Source organism: Octodon degus, unplaced genomic scaffold (genome assembly GCF_000260255.1).
Source record: "Octodon degus isolate 3935 unplaced genomic scaffold, OctDeg1.0 scaffold00307, whole genome shotgun sequence".
NCBI classification, from domain to species: domain Eukaryota; kingdom Metazoa; phylum Chordata; class Mammalia; order Rodentia; family Octodontidae; genus Octodon; species Octodon degus.
This window is the reverse complement of record NW_004524883.1, coordinates 239,821-247,395: the sequence shown is the minus strand read 5'-3', so window position 1 is coordinate 247,395 and position 7,575 is coordinate 239,821.

Here is a 7,575-nt window from a genome sequence, read left to right as displayed (position 1 = left end):
TGCTTAATCTTAATTTTTGTTCTAAGATTTATATTGTATCTTTGACTTACAATTTATTTAAAAGACATTGTATGATATCTTCTCCTAGTATTAGAAACTTTAAAAAGTATATTTCCATTTTCTGTTGACTTAAAAAAAAGAGATTTGTACCTATGAAAAAAAATAAATAAGGGTTCATCTAATATTTTTTATATAGTCCTGCATAACTATCATATTGAGAGATCTTTATTGTTCATCCAGGAGCATACTGCAACTTCTCTTGCCTTTTGAATTATGCTCTTTGTTATTTCCTATGTGCTACTTCTGGAGATATTAAAATATTTCAAGTTTGTATAACTAGAAAATCTTACTTTTGGTTTTCAAAGGTATGTTTGTGAAGTCTAAAATTCAAAGAGGACAGATCTTTTCTTTCAGTCCTTTAATTAATCTAGTTTCTTACACACTTGGTCCTTTTTTCTTTCTTTCTTTTTTTTGGTTTTTTTATTTTGTTTTGTTTATTTTTTAAGCAGACTACAAATTAGAATTAGACCAGAAAAAATTACAACTGATACAGAATTTCACTTAACAGAGTAATATGAATTTCATAGTATTTGTTGTAATACATAGTGTTGTCTTCCAGCTAGTTATTCATATTATCAGATATATGCAGGTACAATTGGAAGAATAAACAAAACAGAAAGAAATGTGTAATTTCAGAAGAGAAAAAATACAAACAATTAAAAAAGAGATGAAACAAAGCATTAACTTCTTTCCATAGACCAGCAGAAATGCACAGTATAGTTGGCCAAACCATCTGGCTTACGTAGATAGCTAAATCTCTTTCCCCCACTCTTAATCCTGTCCTTCTCCTTTTTTCTTTCTAATGTGAAATAAGATGCTATTTAATTTTGTTCTTCCATAACTAATATTTTTATATATATGCTTTAATGATTTTTTATTTTACAAGAAGTTTTGGACAATTTCATTTTTGTGTATCTTGGTATGATTTTATTTAAATGTCTTGGCAAAAGGCTCATTTTTCTTTGAAATGTGGTATTATAAGTTGAACTAAATTCAGAAATTTTTTAAAAATAGATTGTTCTTAATAAAATATACAATGTTAAAAAAAGTTAAAGATGGTGGCTTCAAGGGCATGCCTATAATCCTAACTGCTGGGAGACTAAGAGAGAAGAACTGCAAGTTGGAGGCCAGCCTAGGAACTTACCAAGACCTTGTCTCAAAACCAAAGGAAAGTGAAAGGAATCAGGATGTAGCTCTGTATTAGTTTGACTAGCATGTTTGAGAACCTGGGTTTAATCTTCAGTACTGGAAACCAACTAACCAACCAACCCACCAATGAACCAACCAAACAACCAATAGATTAAATGTTGTATGTCTTCCACAAGTTTCAGAATCAGTCTGGGCTACTCATTGGTGTAGATAAGAGCTCCCTGAAAGTGCAAAAACAGATAACAGACCTTACCTTAATGCTCCTGCCTGGAAAATGGGCTCAGCTGGTCTGCCCCAACCACACTTCTGCTGCTTCATTGAATTCTTTGTTGCTCCTGGAAGGTGCCATTGTTTCAGTTCCTTCTTCCTACCTCTTCACTTCAGACATTGTACTCAGTCTTCTCAGAAAAGCACTTAAACTTTCAAGCCATAAGATAAAATTTAAAATATGTATTCCTCAGAAACCATAAAGGAACAGATTGATACATTTGACTGTATAAGAATTTAAAACTTATGTTTGAGAAAAGTAAAGAGAGTGAAAATACAATTGCAAGTCATAGGATAAAATGGCCAATTGCCTTAATTTGCAAAATAACCCTTGCAGAAATAAAAAATCAGACAGTTTACAAGAATATAAATGGTCTGTAAAATTATGGAAATATAGTCTGTCTCATATTTAAAAACATGGGGATCAAAGCATCAGCAAGACATAATCTTGCATCTTCAGACTGACAAAAAAATAAAAAAGGCTTTATAACACATAGAATCATCAACAGTATGGAGAAATAGATACTTTCATTTGTTTTAATGAAATTTTTGAATTGTTGCAACCTTTGGGAAAGCAATTTGACAATACTTTTCACATATCTAAATAAATACTTATTTTGACAGGTTTTTAAAAACCATTCATTTATTTATTGGTACAGGGTCTTGCTACACAGCTCAGATTTGTAGTGATCCTCATGTCTCACCTTTCCCTGCACTGGGATTACAAGTGTGTGCCACCATACCCAGTTTCAGTGGCCAGCACTGTGTTGCTGGCATGTATGTGGTGCCTGGAATCAAACCCAGGTCTTTTCACTTGCCAGGCAGCCACTTAGACTCCTGAGATATCTCTCCAGATTCAGTTTTGTTTTTGAGACAAGGTCTTATTCCACAGTTCAGATATGTCCTGAACTCACTATGTAACCCAGGATGGCCTTGAACTATAGCAATCCTCCTGCTTCAACCTCCTGAGTGTGAGATTATAGGCATGTACCACCACTCCCAGCTTGACAGTTTTGACTGAGAAAATTCACTGCTTTGGATTTACACTTTAACTATACTTGCTAAAATTTCCCATAAATGTATTGCAAGGGTATTTCCAGAGTTATTATTTAATAGTAGACAATTTAAAAAGCAAACTTGTAAATAGAAAACAACTTGAAAAGGGAGTAGATATTTATTGTTAGGAAAATTATATTGAAGACTATAAAATATCTTTTAAAAGTAAGGTAACTTTGTAGAAACAAGGAGAATGATGTCAAAGTATATTACAAAGGAAGAACAATGACTGAACAATATGATTAAAAATTGCATGTGTCTGCAAACGTGCTAGAAGTGTGCTCAGTATTTTTCAGTGAAATGCAATACACAGATATACACATAGTAACAACAGTTGCTGTATAAAGAAAAATTATGAAGGAAGGATAGTTTTATTTTTCACTGTAGACTCTTTCTTGAAAACTTTTCTTCTTTTTATAATTTTGGATTCTAGAAAGAGTTAAACAAAATCTTCAGTTTGTGGCAAACCCCATCATGGATTTGAACAGTCTCATTAACTACATTGGCCATTTTCATTTGCCTTTCTTTCCTGTTATTAATAATTTAAGTAAGAATCATGTAGAGAGGGCTTGATTCCCAGAGCAGCAACTTCAGAGCTGGTGCTTCAAGAGTTGGCTGGGTCTTGGGAGCCCTGATCTCACCAGTGGGTCAACCAGTTTATAGCTGAAAGCAGGGTGGAGCCCTCTTGGAGGACCAGCTGAGTCCTACTTCCACCCTGCTTCCTGGCTGCCGTGAGGGGAGCAGCTGTGCTCTTCCATGTCCTTCCATCTTGACAGTCTGCCTTGCCTCAGGTCCAAAGAAATGGAGCCGTTTGGTGATGAACTGAAACCTCAGAAAACATGAGCCAAAATAAGCCCTACCTCTTTTAAGTTGTTTTAAGGTTTTATATCAGGGTTTTTTTTTTCTTCTTTTCTAAGGTTTCCACTCTCTTGGCTCCCCAAGTAGCCCAGGAGGAACTCAGAGTCCTCTTGCCTCAGCCCCAAGTGTACAAACAAGCAAGTGCCCCTAGGCCCAGTTATGTGAGGTATTTATCACAGTAACAAAAATCTTACTGATCCACCCTGACCGAAAACCATTCTGCTTTTTGTATGTGTCCTTAGTTGTATGTGTTCTTATCAAATGTTTATTGTATGTTTGGAATGTTAATTTATATAAGTGATATGAACTTTGGATCCTAATCTTTTCTTCCTTTTTCACTTAGCATCATGCATGTTATGCTGATTATGCAGTGCTGTTTCTTCTAAGTGATGTATGGTACTCCACATTGTTTTTAACTTAATGGCTAGATCATTTTAGTTCCTCACCATCACAGACAGTCTGAATAAATATCCTCATAGATGTCTATATGTAAATTGGAATGAGATTTTTTTTTCAGATGCATACCCAGCTTGTTGGTCAAGAAGTAGAATCAATGACAATACAGAATGATCTCATTGCTCTCCAGAGAGGTGGCACCTGCCTATGCTGCCAACAACAGCTTAAGCTGGTCCCTCTGTCCCCATACCCCGGTATACATTTGGCAGTGTTCTGCTCTAAATTTTGCTAACTTAATAAAGTAATATGACATTATGTTTAAAATTCCATTATCTTATACTAAAGAGCTTGAGTCTGTCTTCATAAACTTTGCAGCCTGTTTGGTATCATCTTTTACAAATTACATATTCATTTTTTGTACATTTTTATTTTGAGGCTTCTGCTTTTTTATTTTAATTCTAAGATTTTCTTATACATTAAACATTAGATTTATAAGAAAGTCATTTAGATATAACAAAGATCAATTTATCGTCAGCTTTTTTCAATTGTGATAATTTTTTAAAAAATTTATTTTTATGAGTACATGAGTGCAGCATATAATGATTGCATCCATTATGGGGAATTGGTACATGTGTACATATCTTGATTCTGTTTATGTCTCCTTCCTCTCCTCTGTGTGCCTGCCATTCTATCTCTTGGTGCCCTTCCTATTTGAAAAATGTTCATCTTTCTATTTCTTATTATATATCCTTTATAGTGCTTTTCCTTTATACTGTTTCTTGCAGAAAAAAAAACCATATACTATTTGTACTTGTATGTCTGATTTATTTCACTTAACTTTATGGTGTCTAGAGGCATCTATTTTCCCACAAATAACTCAAGTTTACTCTGTATGGCAGAATAGTTTTCCTTGTGTATACATACCATACAACTATATTCATTCATGTTTATGTTATTTTATTTTTATTTTAAAAAAAAAGAAAAGAAAAACAAATAACAAGAACATGTGGGTCTGGTTTATTTCACTTATGAATGTAGCCTCTAATTAACACATTGGATACATTCTTTTTTTTTTTGTATTTAATGGAAAATTTTATTTTTACTGAATGTTTCCTCACATGCATTACATACAGTCTTTCCCCAGTGAATTCCTTCATGTGTTTGACAAGTACTCAGTTGGCTGAAGATTTCTCACATTACTGATACACATAGAAACTCTCCTCAGTGTGATTTCTTTCATTTATTTGAAAGTAGTTCTTTGTAGTTGTCTATTTCCCCACATGGATCACACACATTAGGGCTTCTTCCCACCGTGAATACTTTCATGTCTTCGACAGTGACTGAGAGTGCTGAATGCTTTCCCACATTGCTTACACATATAGGGCTTTTCTCCAGTGTGGGATCTGCTATGTCTACGAAGTGTGGACTTATCAGTAAATCTTTTTCCACAGTGCTTACATACATAAGGTTTCTCGCCACTGTGAATTCTTTCATGTATATGACAGTCTGTTGGATGAAAGATTTCCCACATTGCTTACATACACAGGGTTTTTCCCCAGTGTGAATTCTTTCATGTATTTTAAAATACTGTTTTGTAGTGAATGCTTTCCCACACTCTTTGCTTATATAAGGTCTCTCCCCAGTGTGAACTCTTTCATGCCTTTGACAATGACTGTGTGTGTTGAATGCTTTGCCACACTGCTTACATACATAGGGGTTCTCACCAGTATGGGGTCTTGTATGTCTTTGACAATGACTGTGTCTGCTGAATGCTTTGCCACAGTACTTACATACATAGGGGTTCTCACCAGTATGGGATCTTGTATGTGTACGATATGTGGAGTTATCCTTAAATTCTTTTCCACATTCTTTACATACATAATGTTTCTCACCAGTGTGTGATTTTGTACAGGTATATGCAGACTTATCAGTAAGTTATTTTTCATTTTTCTCACTTGCATTTGGTTTGTTGCCAGAGTGCTTTCTTCCATGTATTTCATAACTACTCTGTGCAGGAAATGCTTTCCCACATTCCTTGCTAACATAGGCTTCCTTCCCAGCATCACTACTTTCATGTACTTTACAATAATGCTGTCTAGAGAATGCTTTCCCACACTGATTACACAGATAAAGTTTTGCACTAGCATGTGATCTTCTGTGTCTATGATATGTTGACTTATCAGTGAATGCTTTTCCACATTGGTTAAATACATTCATTTTCTTCCCCGTGTGAATTCTTGTGTGTCTATGAAAGGAATTACCATGAGCCAGAGCTTTCATATATACCTTAGATATATCAGCCTTCTCTTCATTATGTTTTTCTTCATGTGTTTGAATATGGTAGGAAGAAACAAAAGCTTTTCCACATTGCTTGCATAAATAAGGATTTCCCCTCTCTATGATTGTTTTCATGCATTTGAACACCATTGGGCGTGCTGGAGGTCTGCATACTTTTCTTACCTAAAAAAGTCTTCTCTCCAAGGTAAGTTTGTTCTCTAAGATCAGAGGAGCCTTTCCTACATTGATCATATTGATTCTCTCTTGTTTCTGAAAGAATTCAATATTGCTGCAGGTTTTTCCACGTTCATTGCATTTACACCGTTTTTCTTCAAATTCCAAATAATTATCTGGATTCAGTTGCGTGTGAGGTATGACATTTAGGTTCAAATGCCCAATCGAGGGTTTTCTACAAGCAAGGCTTGCACTTGCTTTTAAAGCAGTTTGTTGTGTATTATCATCTGGAGTCCAAATGAGTACTTTTTGTTGATTCCAAGCTTTAAATTGATAGCGTTTTTGTGCATCTTCATTTCTTATAATCCTTAAGGAATTTTTGTGCTCTTGTTCAATTTGCTGTTCATCCAAACTTCCTCATTCCTAAATGTTTCCCACATCACATCCCTGTAGAGCTTCCTTTGAGCTGGCTTCAGCAGAGCCCACTCCTCCTTGGTGAAGTAAACAGCTACATCTTCCATGGTCACTGCCTCCATTGCGTAGCTTGAGAGTCACCGAGGGTCCTTGAAGGTAGCCAGGAGGAAGTGTAAGTCTCATAAAAAGGTGGTCTTTGCAGCTAGGGGCTCTCAGCGACGCACTTGGAGACAAAAGTTCCTTGTCAGAGGCAGCAAGAGCGCTCCGCCCTCGACACACCTCATTGGTAGTTGGTCCAGCCACGTCTCCAGCGCTGATTGGCTCCCGGAGCACCGTTGCCAGCCCGCTGTGCTGCGCCTTATGAGCTATAGTTTTGGCTTTTCAGAGCTACTCTTTTTTTTTATGAGCAGGATATATTTATTGAGAGAAAGAAAGCTCCTGTCCAAGAGAGGGACAGGAGGGGGGCCCGAGCAGGTAGTTCCCCGGATACATTCTTCCTAGTGGTTAATTGATGTACAAGATGTGGACATGATATCCTATTTACAAACACCATTAGAACAAATCCCTCTATTCATTAAGAGAATGTAACTGTATATCTATCATAACCACTTTGAACACACAGATACACAAATGGACATTCATCTGTATACCCTTTTTTTGTTAAGTTCCGTTATCTGAATATTATAGGTGTGTTAACTCAGCAAAGTATTCTAAAAGAGTCCAGTAGCCCATAATAGTGTTGGGTCTTCCGCTTGACTGGTAATGTCAGAAATTATTGACCTGAGTCCCCTATAACTCAACATAACAGCATGGCTTTACTTCTTATATTTCATTTTTATACTTTTCTACTGGATGGTTAAGACCAAGGTAAAGCAGGACCTATGCAACAAGAGTTGTAGCTTTTGGGTCTGATAAGGTCAGTGC